The 13,368-nt window shown below is 38.2% G+C and overlaps 1 protein-coding gene across 3 annotated transcripts in view; it reads right to left on the bottom strand.

Moving 5' to 3' along the window:
- Positions 1 to 13,368, bottom strand: part of LOC308384404 (teashirt homolog 1-like) — a 174,549-nt gene that overhangs the window by 158,822 nt on the left and 2,359 nt on the right. For 2 of the 3 annotated variants that reach the window (XM_080862946.1, XM_080862947.1), the window contains exon 2: positions 11,460 to 11,536. The gene's annotated coding sequence lies outside the window, so the exon portion shown is untranslated. Of the gene's footprint in view, positions 1 to 11,459; positions 11,537 to 11,725; positions 11,787 to 13,368 lie in introns of those variants that run through there. The other variant, XM_080862948.1, reaches the window with a different exon arrangement.

Here is a 13,368-nt window from a genome sequence, read left to right on the forward strand (position 1 = left end):
ACATTTGTTCATAGGAAATGTTTGATTTTTAGGGGGATTAAAACAAATCTGAATTCTTGAATTCTTTGTATGCTTAATGGAAAAGAAGAGAATGCTTAAAGAAATTGACTTTATATACATAACCACACAGTACAACTGCGACTGTTACTGTATATACTCCATGAAAAGGTAATTTATATGTAATGACATTTTCAAGTAAAAAAAAAAACAAAGAAAAATCTTTCATACTGGCAAAAATCTGGAGGTTAAAGCAGCAGAAAAAGAGAGAGACAGGGAGAGAAGTTGTAATCACGAAAAAATACAACACAACAGTAATAATGTTTCTCTTTTAATCAGATCAGACCTTAAAGGAAGTGCAAGACAGTGCGGCAGAAAAAGAAGAACATGAGCAGTAACACATTTCAAATGGAAGAAAAACTGTTTTCAATTTGCCCAACCCCACCACCCCCACCCCTAAAAGGTTCTGAGGTATCTATCATCCCTCCAGAAAAAAAAAAGGAAATCATCCAATTTACTAAAAGAGGGACGAGCGAGTGAAGAATTTGAAGCCCCAATTACAAGTAATTACCACTTTTCGCTCTCAACATGGTGAAATGATTTGATGCCTTTCAGAAGGTAGTCTGGTTTAGCTCAACACAGACGTCTCCTCCTGCATTGTGTTAGTCTTTGGCAGTGGTTAATACGATCATTTGGTAGAGATAAAAGAAGGGGCGTTTAAAAATGATGGCGCTGGAGTCGGATCTGCTGGCTATAAATTACACTAGGTGGTACTGAGATGAAGCAAAGGTACGTGCCATGGCAGCCTTTCGCTGTGACCAAGACTAGAAATAATAAAATGAATGCACATCTGATGTGCTCATAAGGCGGTAAGCTGCGTGGGTGTGTCAAAACTTTAGTCGGTGTCAGTGCTTTGCAGCAGGCTTTGCAGAAGAGGAAAGATGTCCACTAGGTCATCCTTTTTCACCCATTCACACACCGGTTTAGATTAGACTGCAAGTTTGGGGAATTACACGAGTAATATTCTCCTAATATGGAGTCGTTAAGTATGAGATCTTTATGCCTGATGTCACTGCTAATGAATAAAATCATTCAGTGTAGTGTCAGGCAGAAATGGCCTCTATTAATACTTTAAAGTACCAATATTTAGTGACATCATACATCGCTACATAATTTTTTTTCTCTAGAGAAAAAAAATTATATCCACCCACCCACCCATCAATCCATTCATTAAACACATTTACATAGGCCTGCCCACCTTAACATTTAACTATTTCCTTGATGATTACACAAAGCGCAACAGTATTGTCAATTTTGTCCCAAAAGTTTGTGTCCATGTGGTTTTTAACCACATGGACACAATATCATATATCATATATGTAATGTCTCATATACTGGAGACTAACAATTATATATACTCACACAATACAAAAGAAAAACAGGCAACAAAAACAGAGACAAAAGAGCATTTCTTCACCTGTGGAGAGACTATAAAATGAAAAGCAAACTTGTTTGGAGGGTGATATGACCCCTCTTACACCTCAAATCACAGCAAAAGCCTCTGGAGACAAGAAGAGAACGTCTGTCTATCTCAGAAAGCCTGGTCCTCTTAGGAAGCTGCAACACACACACACACACACACACACACACACACACACACACACACACACACACACACACACACACACACACACACACACACACACACACACACAGAGGCTGGTGTATGTGATAGAGGCACTGCATTTACACACACTCTAACCAACACCTCCTGCCTGTATTGCATCTCAACATCGACGTAAGGCAAGTACAGTTCCAATCCACCTGGTCGTTTGATGCCTCAAACACTCACACATGACAATGCATTGATTTCCCCCCCCTCCCTCTCTCCTAGCTCTGCTGGGCGTGCAGACAGAGCAGTGTGGAGAAATCCATTAAGCCGACACTTCTCGTTTCCATTGACTGACAGGCCTTGACGGGCTCGGGCTTTTGGCCCACCCGCTTGACTGGCAGCTCGACAGTTAAACAAGCCCTCCAGTTGCTATAATAGTTTAAAACACTTTCAATTACCCGAGTCAAACAAATCCAGCAGACGAGCGCTCGGGTGCTTCCCTATAAGCAATCCCACACCCCAGCAGGTCCTTCTCCAGCTATCCTTTTGCTTTATCTGGATGCTACGATGAAGGGGTTTGTTTTAGGACAAAGAATGCAGGAAGTCAGTGAGGGGAAATTGGAGGGTACAAACTGCAAGCTACCTCGAAGGAAGCAATGATTTTAAGGTTTCAAAAGTCTTCACTTCCTGCTCTTGTAGATGCACCCCTACATAAGCCCAACCCTTGGACCATATAGCATGTCTATATATGCGCATGTGACTGCAAGATTTATAACAAATCTAATTAAACATTAGGTAAATCAGTTCTGACCAACCTTTGGACTTCTTCTGTGCAAATCACACAATAAGTGGGGGGTAGGAACTTTCCACAAATCAATGAAATCTCACAGTAATAAGCCAGACTCATAAATCACTTGTTAACAAGCACTTCACAGCAGCTCAGCAGCATCATCAGCTCACTCTCAGGTTGAAATGCTCCTTACAGCATGCACAACCATAATTGCCAGAGAAATTTGAAGAATGTATTTAATTAATTATTTGTTTTTTTGCCCAAAATGTCAACCCTGAAGCGCGCTCATCATATTCACTCATATTTTCTCATCTGCTACCCTTTGTCACGGAGTAGAACACACTGATTTTTTTTAAAACTAATTTTATATCTACATATGTTACAACCAATTAACTGATATTATACTGAGAACAGTACATTAAAAAAAAAAAACCGTTAAAAATGTTTGACTTTCACGTCATGTGTTGTTTTTTTCAATCATTAATATTGTTTTAATGTTATATAGAAAATACATTTCAATGAATAAGGCCATTTTGGTTTAAAAAAAAGAAAAAGCATGTGACCATGTACAAAGCTTTGTAAGTGAAAACATACAAAAGGCAACCAATTCATTCATTTGGATGTATGATCGATAATATGAAACTGCTCCCAGTCAGTAACCGATATGAAAAATTTTTTTCTTCTTCCTGTTGGTTCACTTCTAACATGGCCAGAGAGCCTTGGCAGCACACCTTTTCTGAAGATTCGTTTGTTTATGCATAATTATCTGGCACCACCAGCAGCACCCACAGCTCTTTCTGCAGTAATAATCTCCTTGTTGCCCCAGAAACACAAGACATACACCAGCAAAACAGTGAAGTCATTCCCTCTTTGTCCTTGAGTAGCGCGCAGTCGAGAGAGTGTGAGGTGTGTACAGCTAAGAGAGAGCAAAATACACAGTGGGAAGGAGTCAATATTTCCACTGTTTTGTCAGCAGTGACTAAAACACAATGAAATGGGATAAAATCATTCAAGTTATAGTAAAGGCAGTTGGTAAATAATTAATGTAAGCCAGGTTTTTGGTAACAAAAAAATCCAGTGTGGTGAAATGTTACTGCTGCATTCACCCATGTCATTTTCTATTATTTGTGAATTAGAAAAAAAACAAACAAAGAAAAAAAACAAAGAAATTCGCCGCAATACATCAATAATTGAGAAATTCTAACCAATAAAAAAAGTATACAACTCACTGGGTTTTAAAACTCACACATGCAGTTTGGAATAAATGTCAATTTAAGTTAAGGTGAAAGCATTTTGTTGACTTTCTTTTCCAGAAGCACAGCTAAAAATGTTTTTAGTTTCTTTTGGATTTATGATCTATGATTCCTTACTACTACTACTACTAATAAAATAATTTTAAACCACTGACTTCAGATTAAGTTTGAGGTGCATTCAAACTTTTGTTTTGACAGCCAATAAGAAGATACATATTTTCACAGAAGATAAAACACTGGTGCATCACCTGACGTCCAAACACAGTCAAGGCAAGAAAAAAAATCGACATGAAATTTACATATAAGTACATAATAAAAATTTCTACTCTTCACCGTATCTTAAAATTTGGTAACTAGAACCTGTGAATGATGAATAACAACAGGTGAGATACTGTACTGTGTCAATATTTATTTCATAAAAACTTAATCACTGTGCAGAAGAGAAGAAGAAAAACCTAAATACAATCTTATCACTTGATTAACTGATTTTCGACAAGTGTGAGCACCTCTATAAGAGCAGCAATTTTGGCCGTTTGCTGGTCTGGAGCGTTCAGGTGTGTTTCAACTCAATGCCAAGGAGGAAGGACATCAGCAATTATGTTAGAAAAGCAATTTCTGCTACTCATCAGTGTTGTAAGAGTTATGGGACAGTTTCCAAACAATTTGAAGTCCATCATTCTATCCTGAGAAAGATTAATGACTAGTGAGAACAGGACAGCTACCAATCTTCTCAGGAGTGGACGTTCCAGCAAATTCACCTGAAGGTCAGACCGTGCAATGCTCAGAAAAACTGCAAAATAACCCGAGAGCGACATCTCAGGTTCTACAGGCATCGGTTATTGTACTGAATGTTCATGAGAGCACAATTAAGAAAAGACTGAACAAGTAAAGCTTATTTGGAAGGGCTGCCAGAAGAAGGTGCCTTCTTTCTTAAAAGAACATGGCGGCATGGATCAGGATTTCAAAGTTGCATCTGAAGGACTTTGCATTCTAGCTAGCCTAGCAACACTTGTTGAGCATGTTGTTGGACAGATGAGACCAAACCGAAGATGTTTTGACATAATGCAGAGAGCCAGATTTAGCAACAATTAAATAGCATATTAGCACTCTCAAGCACGGTGGTGAAGGGGAGATGATTTGTGGTTGTTTTGTAGTTTGGATCTTTCCACCTAGCATCATTGAATCAACCATGAACTCATCTGTATACCAAAGTATTCTAGTACAGTAAAATGTGAGGCTATCTGTCTAACAGGTGAAGCTTTACTTTGATTGTTTCATGCACGGGAACCAAAGCACAGCAGCAAATCTGCAACAGAGTGGCTGAAAAAGTAGGAATCAATGTGTATAAAACTGGGCATAAACTAATGCCCACAAACCTCAGTGAACTGAAGCAATATGGGTAAGAATACATGATTACTTCAAGTTATTGGTGCTAACAGTAGTTCTACAAGCTACTGAATACTGGGCTTTAGTTTTTTACAGCTTGTATGCGATTTTGGCAAAGTCTTTGTTAAATAAATCATTACACAGTATAAAACATGTAAAATGTGTTATTGTTCATCTGAGGTTACATTTAAAAATAGTAGAACCTGCCAAGGACCAAATGATTTTTTTAAATTATTATGGCTTTGAACTGAAACAAGCTGTACTTTTGTTTTTTTTATAGGACACCTAAGAAAATCTGCTACAGCTGATGTCAGACATCTTTTATTGCGCTGCCATCGGTGGAGTAAACAAAGCTAAAACCGTATTATTTTCAGAAGCTTACTTTCTGCCTAAATCAGTTAAACAGCAATGTTTCAAGCATGAACAGAAAACTGCGGTCCTGCATCAAGTGTACGTTCATCTTTGTTTTACTGCACTTTTTATTTTATTTTTTTAAAGTTAATGCTGTCATTCTAAAATATGTTCTCCAACTTCCTGAACAGCTCTGAGCATAGTAATTGTAAAACTGGCACTACTTACTTAGTTATTAGTTTAACAACAAGTAACTGGCACGTATATAAGCACAGATTCACTTTTAAACAAAGATGGCAAATGTTGGCAGAGCATTCGAAGCTTTTGCATGAAACATAGAACAGGATAGTAATGTTTCAGGTGGTTCTTAGACTAAACTGGATATTTGAAAGCATCACCCTTTCATTATGAGAAATTTATAGACAAATGTACAATAAAAAAAATATTATAACAATGATAATAAAGACAATGGTTAGCTGCAGTCCCGTACAGTAAAGTATTGTCTACAAAACAATGTTGATGTTTTTTTCTGTTTATTTTGCTAGCACCTAATTAGTGCTTCCAAGCTAGCAGACTCTACTGGCTGAAATGACACAATATTATGACAGGCAGGACCAGTACAGTACAGTTACTGCACATGACTTGTTTCTTCAAAACACTGTAGCTGACAGAGTCTGTCTTCACACATGCCAGGCCAACGGTGTCACTGTGGTCTGGCAGGGCTCAGAAGGTATTTACCTACCTTACAGCCATTAAGGCAGGAAACCAAAAGCACTTCACAGATGATCAGATCAGCTTCTAACAGGCTAAGATATGGTTTGTACTCTTCTTCATGTGGTCTTGGAAACACTTTCATGAACCTTTACTGCAAACAACTTAATCCCATTTCTACTCAAAAGAAAGCAAAAAATTCAAGAAAGAAAAATAAAAGATAAGATAATTATATAGAAGCACTGAGAAAAAAAATAAATTAAAGAAATCACCATCAAGCACCACTCAAAGAACTGAGGAAAGGTGCAGAATACTTGTGATATTCTAGCTTTACTTTTACAGCACATACTGGATATCATTTTTGTTTATTTTTCTTAAAGCGCTACCCACAGTAACGGTCGTTGACTTTTTTGGTGTAGTTTGTAGTTGACAGTCCATGCTTCTTCGTTTTTTTTAAACATTGATCTGCATTTTTGGTTGTCACATCTAAAGACTGGCAAAAGGAAGGGAGCTTTTTGCTTTGGGGAGCATAGCTGAGCTGTTAAAGATGTCATTAGTTTATATTACAGTCCATGAAAATACATATTTTAAGAAAAATATTTTTAACGTATTTTTGAAAATTATGACTATGCATAACAAAAACATTTCCCTCTTCAGTCAGCTCTGCTTTATTTTAGACAGAGGCATTATTTTGATTGATCCTAAACATTGTGCATTGATGCTAGACTGTTAAGAGCGAGACCTACCAAAGTCTTAAACTTTCACAAACTACAGACTACACCACTCTGCATTTAATCAGGAGTTATAATTCGTCTCTGGCTCTGTTCTACAGTGTATCTTTTGTCTTGCCACCAGAGGTGTGGACTCGAGTCACATGACTTGGACTCGAGTCAGACTCGAGTCATTAATTTTATGACTTTAGACTTGACTTGAAAAAATGTTCTAAGACTTGTGACTTGACTTGGACTTTTACACCAATGACTTGGGACTTGAATTGGACTTGAACCAGTTTACTTGAAAAGACTTGATATTTTACCCCAAATATAAAATTTAACATGCATATTATATAGAGATTGAAAATGTGACGTCATTCACGGGTAGAACCGCAAAGGATTCTGGGAACTCGTGGCAAGCGGTACTAGCGCACGCAGGCTTTCAATTAAAATCAGTTATACAGCGATAAAAAGAAACACAAAAATGTCAAGAAGCTGTTGTATTATTAACTGCAATAGCCGGTCGCATGACAGCCACGGGAAGCCGACGGGTAAAGAGATCGGTTGTTATCGGATTACGTCGTTGAAGAGAAATTGTTCGAGCCATGTTTCCGAAGTAACAAAGGCGACGGATGGCCTGGATTGCAGCCATTCAAAGATCAAATATAACGTCCCAGAACACTCCAGCTCACAGGTTAGTCTGCTCCAAGCATTTCCACAAAGGTCAGTCTGCTGTTGTAGTTAATGCGTCATTTTTCTTAACATAATTGGTGATATAGGTTACAAGCAAGTCTGGCGCTGAACAGAAATTGTCGCGCTATGCTCCTTTATTTATTGTGCATAAATAGTGAATTGTCCTGACACAATATTGCGTTTCGCTTCTGTTATTATGGTACATTGACAAAAACATATACTTTTATTCACAGGATAAAACAGGTTTTTTGTATCACTAATTGTCCAGTACGATTACAGCATACAATATTATTGTCACTGCTACATTTCTGTGATGCTACCAGAAATTATTTCCACTGCTAATTAATTACCGTTGAGCTCAAAGATCCTATTAATAAACGGTTAAGGAATGTGTATTTATGACGACGATTTGTGAGACTGGTAAACTTATGATACGTACGATGGTCTTTCGTTCTACACGGTGCATTTCAAGGTCCTGTACCCATCCGTCGGTAAACTGTACCTGGGCTTGTTGCAGTGACCTGAAGTTACTAAACTTCATGAGTGTATGCACTCACTCCAAGAAGCGTATAATTATAAATATGCATATAAATATGCTACGATGAGATAGCTGACTTCATCTAACTAGCAAATGTTTTCCAGGCTACGTTGGTGATGCAGTTTTTTTTAATATGTATGATATTTTTGTCATGCGATTTTAAAGCTGGTCCTACAACCGCATCCAAGAATAACATGCAGCTTATCTCAGAACTGTCGGTGAAAATTATTCTTGGAGCTAGGTTTAATTGAGCTGCATTTTATAGAGGTGCAATTTCACAATTTGTGTATATTTTCTAAGTTCACTATTTTGTCATGTGTTGAGAAAAACACAGATTTAAAAATTACATGGTCTAATATTTACATTTAGCATATAACTGCAACATGCTTTTTTTCGTTTGTTTTTTTTTAAAGACTCGAAAGGACTTGAAATTCAAAATTTCAGACTTGTGACTTTACTTGGACTTTTACACCAGTGACTTGAGACTCGACTCTGACTTGCCTGACCTTACTTGAGACTTGACTTGAGACTTGAGGATAAAGACTTGAGACTTACTTGAGACTTGCAAAACAATGACTTGGTCCCACCTCTGCTTGCCACCCTCCCCTCACCCCCAACCGGTCGAGGCAGATGGCCACCCTTCCCTAAACCTGGTCCTGCTGGAGGTTTCTTCCTGTGAAATGGGAGTTTTTCCTTCCCACTGTTGCCAAATGCTTGCTCATAGGGGGTCGCCTGATTGTTGGGGTTTTCTCTGTATTATTGTAGGGTCAATATCTTTTTTATAGGTCATATCATGAAAAAGAAAATGGCAAAAGAAAATGAGGTTTTTGCTTTTGGGGGAGCATAGTTGGGCTGTGGCATACTTCAGGAATACTCCCATGATTTCTTGAGATACGGTCCATAGAAAAAGGAAGAAAACTTGTGACAGTGGGACAATTCGCCAACCTCTTCACTTGAAGTGAGATGAGATAGCTGAACTTTTCTGAGGCAAGGAGATGTTGCCTAGCTGTCTTGAGCATACCTCTGTGAAACAGCAAGGAGATCAGAGACACTGGCTATGGACTAGCAGACTGGGTAAGTAGTTCAGCTTCTCTTTAAGGAGGTAAAACAAAGGGTGCGTTCCAACTTCAGTCGATTGCATTCCTTAGCTTGCCTCATAAAGTCTATGCCAGGGTGCCGCAGAGAACAATTCTTTATGTGAGGTTTAAGTCAGATTCAACAGAAACGATCCAGCTTTTCTCATTGTCGTCTCTATCCTTTTAAAGATATGAGAGTTTGTTTAACCAATGTGGACTCGGTGGGAAAAGGCATCATTAGCTGCGTTGTCTTGTGTGCAGTGCTTCGAGTGTGGCGTGCTGGACCTTGGTTATGATCCACTCAGTCTCTGTCTAACAGAGGTGAGAGCTCAGTCCTTATTTGCACATCTATTCTTCAGATTTATTGTTTAATTCATTGATATTTATCCCACATACAGATCAGATTTCATTGTGTTTGATTTTGCAAGATTTGTCTGTAAGATGATGTCCAAATCTTGAATAATACGGCGCAGACTTATTCCCTTTACTTCTTTTTCCTCTAAAGGCCTTTTCTAAAACTTCCTCATTTTTTGTCATGTTGAACTACAGTGCACACGCAAACAAACACATCTTGGCAAATCATCATCCTTTGCAGTTTATTTTGACTGCATGTGGCTGGCTGGAAAACATTAACATAATGTGAAGCCTAAATCTAAATAAATATAAAACAAGAAGTAGATGACTTGTGTGGAAATTTGTGCAAACACAGGAGAGTCTTGGCTCCGTCGAGAGGCGATTACTACTAAGAAAGCCCAAGCCAGAGAAGCACAGTGACAAATTCTCCTGCTAATCCTTACCCAGGCTTCCTATCCAGGTCAATACACGCAGGCGCCACAGTGTAAACAGCCCAGGACACACCATGTAAAGTGACTCTACTATCCTCCATCCCCCACCCTTCCCGTCGGACGCTACTCGCCCTTAACAACAACCATTGATTTTTTTTCCCTGATGAGGATCTAGCCGGCATTTAATCTAACACTGCAGCCTCTCGATGTAGGACATGGCTGAGCATGTCATGCTAATCAATTGGTAAATACAGCCAGTGTAGGGTGAACACATATCTTTACTCGTGCTTGGGAAAAGGAAACGGCTGTAACCGAGCGTATGTTCGAAAAACAAGCATCCAACCACATAGAATGTATAGAGTTTGGTTAATAACTTAAATTTCTAATATCTTTAGGATAGTAGAATCAGGATTTAAAGCCTTAAAGAGTTATTCACAACAGCTACAGATTTCCAGAGATCTGACTTGACCCATGGTGCTGCCACAAAAACACAGGTGAGTGTCGGACCCATATCCCATTCTCTGGCTGTTCCTAATCCATTTTTGGGAAAGACACAATAAAAACTGCTGCATGGAAAATTATGCTTCTGACTCACTAAACTCTTATTTTAACATTCATATGCATTCAATAATAACAAGGGGAGAGTGTAGAAATTTATCTATCCGTGAAATAATTTCTAATAATTGCAAAAAATGTGGAATTTCTTTTGTTCCGTCCTTACCTGTTAAAGTAGGAGTAATTAGGGCTCGTTCACAATAATGAACGTTATCACTGTGGTCAGCTTCAATTAGAGCATTTACATGAAACTTGTGTAGTTTAACAGAACGGATAGATGCAAAATATACAAATAAAGCACGTTTCATGTTTGTTTACAATAATTCTGGCAATAATCACGGACTGTAAAACTTTAGGCAGCATACAAACATTTCATCTAGGTCTCCTACACTCACACTACCTCCATCACTACATGAATATATAAGCAACATATATGGACCGCATCCCGACTGTATATCAAACGCACTCCAGATTATATGTGACAAGGCTGGCAATTAACAATTTCGCTCACTATGAATTCAAACCATAAAAAAAGATGATCAAGGCTAGCTGATATCTGCCGCCTATGCATAATTTATGTGGCTAGTACAAAATACCGTTCTGTTGCAGTTCTGTTCATTCACTCGACTAATTCATTGAAATAAAGCGTCCCAGAGGGGTATCCGTGTAATCAAGCTTAATCCCAGATTGATTTGAGAGGAGTCGAAGACAGAAAGCTGGAGAAAATCAGGGAAAGCTCTGCGTCAGAAGACTGCAGGAAGCCCGGAGATCAGAAGAAAGTGCAGTTTCAAATGAGAGTATAATAAAAATAAAAAGCAGACGATTGACAAAAGAATGAAAGCTGGTTTTTGTTTGATTATTATTAAAAATTGTGGTTTTCAAAGGTTTAGAATTGTTTATAAAAAGTACTACAAATTGCTGTTTCTATATTTTTTTTAATAATATCTTCTTAATGCTTCCGTTAACCCTTTATGACGCCTCACCACCAAACTGAATTACCTTATGATCTGTATGTGTTTTCCTAGTGATGAAACTGTATCCCGTCTCAAATCTCCAACAGGGAAGCTGCAGGATGGCTGAAAACAAAAGGAAATATAATTTAAATTAAAAGGGTAAAATCAAACATGCTAAACGTAGATAACTGCATCTGCACCTGGTCCCAAACAACCTTTTCCTTTCATTAATGGATCAGTAGGGATAAATTATGATCTCTGTCTTTGACTTTGTTCCAATTACCCTCTCAACACTCTCTGCTCTCTACTCACATGGGTACAAAAGGGCTTCATACACCAAAGGACTTCTCGAGGAGCTTCACTGCATCATTATCCTTTCCCCTGGACCCTGCAGCCTCGGCTTGTCCCACTTAGAGTAATACACAGCGTCTCCGCCAGAGAGGGCATAATTAAAAAGTATTTAAAATAGGAAAGTGTTAAAGGAAAGTGCTACTGAATTTCAAGACGGCGAAAGACAGTTTTTGGAGGAATTTATTTTATGCAATCTGTGTCAGGAAGAAATATACAGCAACTGTTTGAACTGCTCACAATTAGTCCATCTGTAAAGTTAAGCAGCATATCTGATATGTTTTATGCTTTTGACTTAGGTACAAGAATTAAGTACCAAAGGTCACAAAGCTCCATCCACTGATGACACACAGTCTATAAAACCAAGTGCAAATGCACACATCAAACCATGACATCATATTTTGCAGTACTGGGCAGTATTACTGTTTAAAGGTGATAAACCTCGAGAAACACTTCAGCAGTCATATTTAAAGCATCCCCATTCCCTTAGCCTGCTATGTAAAAGCATACATTTTAACCGAGCTGAGCCTTTTTCTTCAATGTTCACCCTTTGTATGCTAGTAGCTCACAGCGAACAAGTCACACATTCATATTTTTTGTTCTTTTCACGACACCTGTGACTAAGTTTGTCATAATGAGGCGCAGGTTTATTTTATTATGAGATAATTCAACATCCACACGTTTTTTGGTTGATTCATCAGTACCACTATTCTGCAGCTGATTGCTGCCAACACAGAGCTGTTCCACAGATACGACTGTGGAGGCATTTAGAGGTAAGATGGCGCCATCTGCTGATTTTCCGTGGTAAATGCAAACACAATTACTGGCAGAAAGCAGCCAGCTTAGTAGGGATGTAGAGAAAATGGGCATAAATAAATAAATAAAATAATAGTGTTAAAAAAAATCTAATCTTAATTTGTGTAATTATATTTCTCTTATTGCTGTTTTGTCTACTGTGGACTGATGTGAAGTGGGAAGATCTGATTGCTTTTTCCAGTCACAGTGTGTTTATGGGACTGGAGGGATATTTACATATAAATGCTGCAAAGCCTGAAGAAAAATTGTGTATTTTTGTTAAGATATAGCAAACCACAGTTTGACTGATAAACAGCATTCTGGAATTTTCCATCTAATTCTGTGTAATTATGTGCAAAGTGTGCTTTTAATACTCCATGAGAGCACTGACTGCCTAATGGCATATTCCTGGATTTTATAAATATATAAACAGACGACGTATTGGCAGCACATTGTAAAGGCTGGCAGTCTTTGCAGAAGGCACTTTCTCAGGTCACCTGGCTCCATCTACCGACAGCACAGCGAAGCTGAAGAAAATCAAGGGCAACTGCACACATCAAACATACTTTATTTTCTACTTTGTTCTTCAAATATTTTTTTTTCCTTTTGCTCAGATTTGGAGCACAGATAGCTGAACAAATTCCAGATTGCTGCAACTTGATTAACAGACGTGAAGAGTTCTGATCTGCATCCAGGCTTTGGAACAACTTTTACATCAAAGGGTTTCAGGAAACTTAAAAAAAAACGTCTAAAATCTAGGCCATGCTTTCTGAATAAAAAATTGGTTTCCCGCTGATGTTGTCTCAAGTTAG

The sequence above is a fragment of the Rhamphochromis sp. 'chilingali' genome (assembly GCF_963969265.1).
Source record: "Rhamphochromis sp. 'chilingali' genome assembly, chromosome: 17".
Classification (NCBI taxonomy): Eukaryota; Metazoa; Chordata; class Actinopteri; order Cichliformes; family Cichlidae; genus Rhamphochromis; species Rhamphochromis sp. 'chilingali'.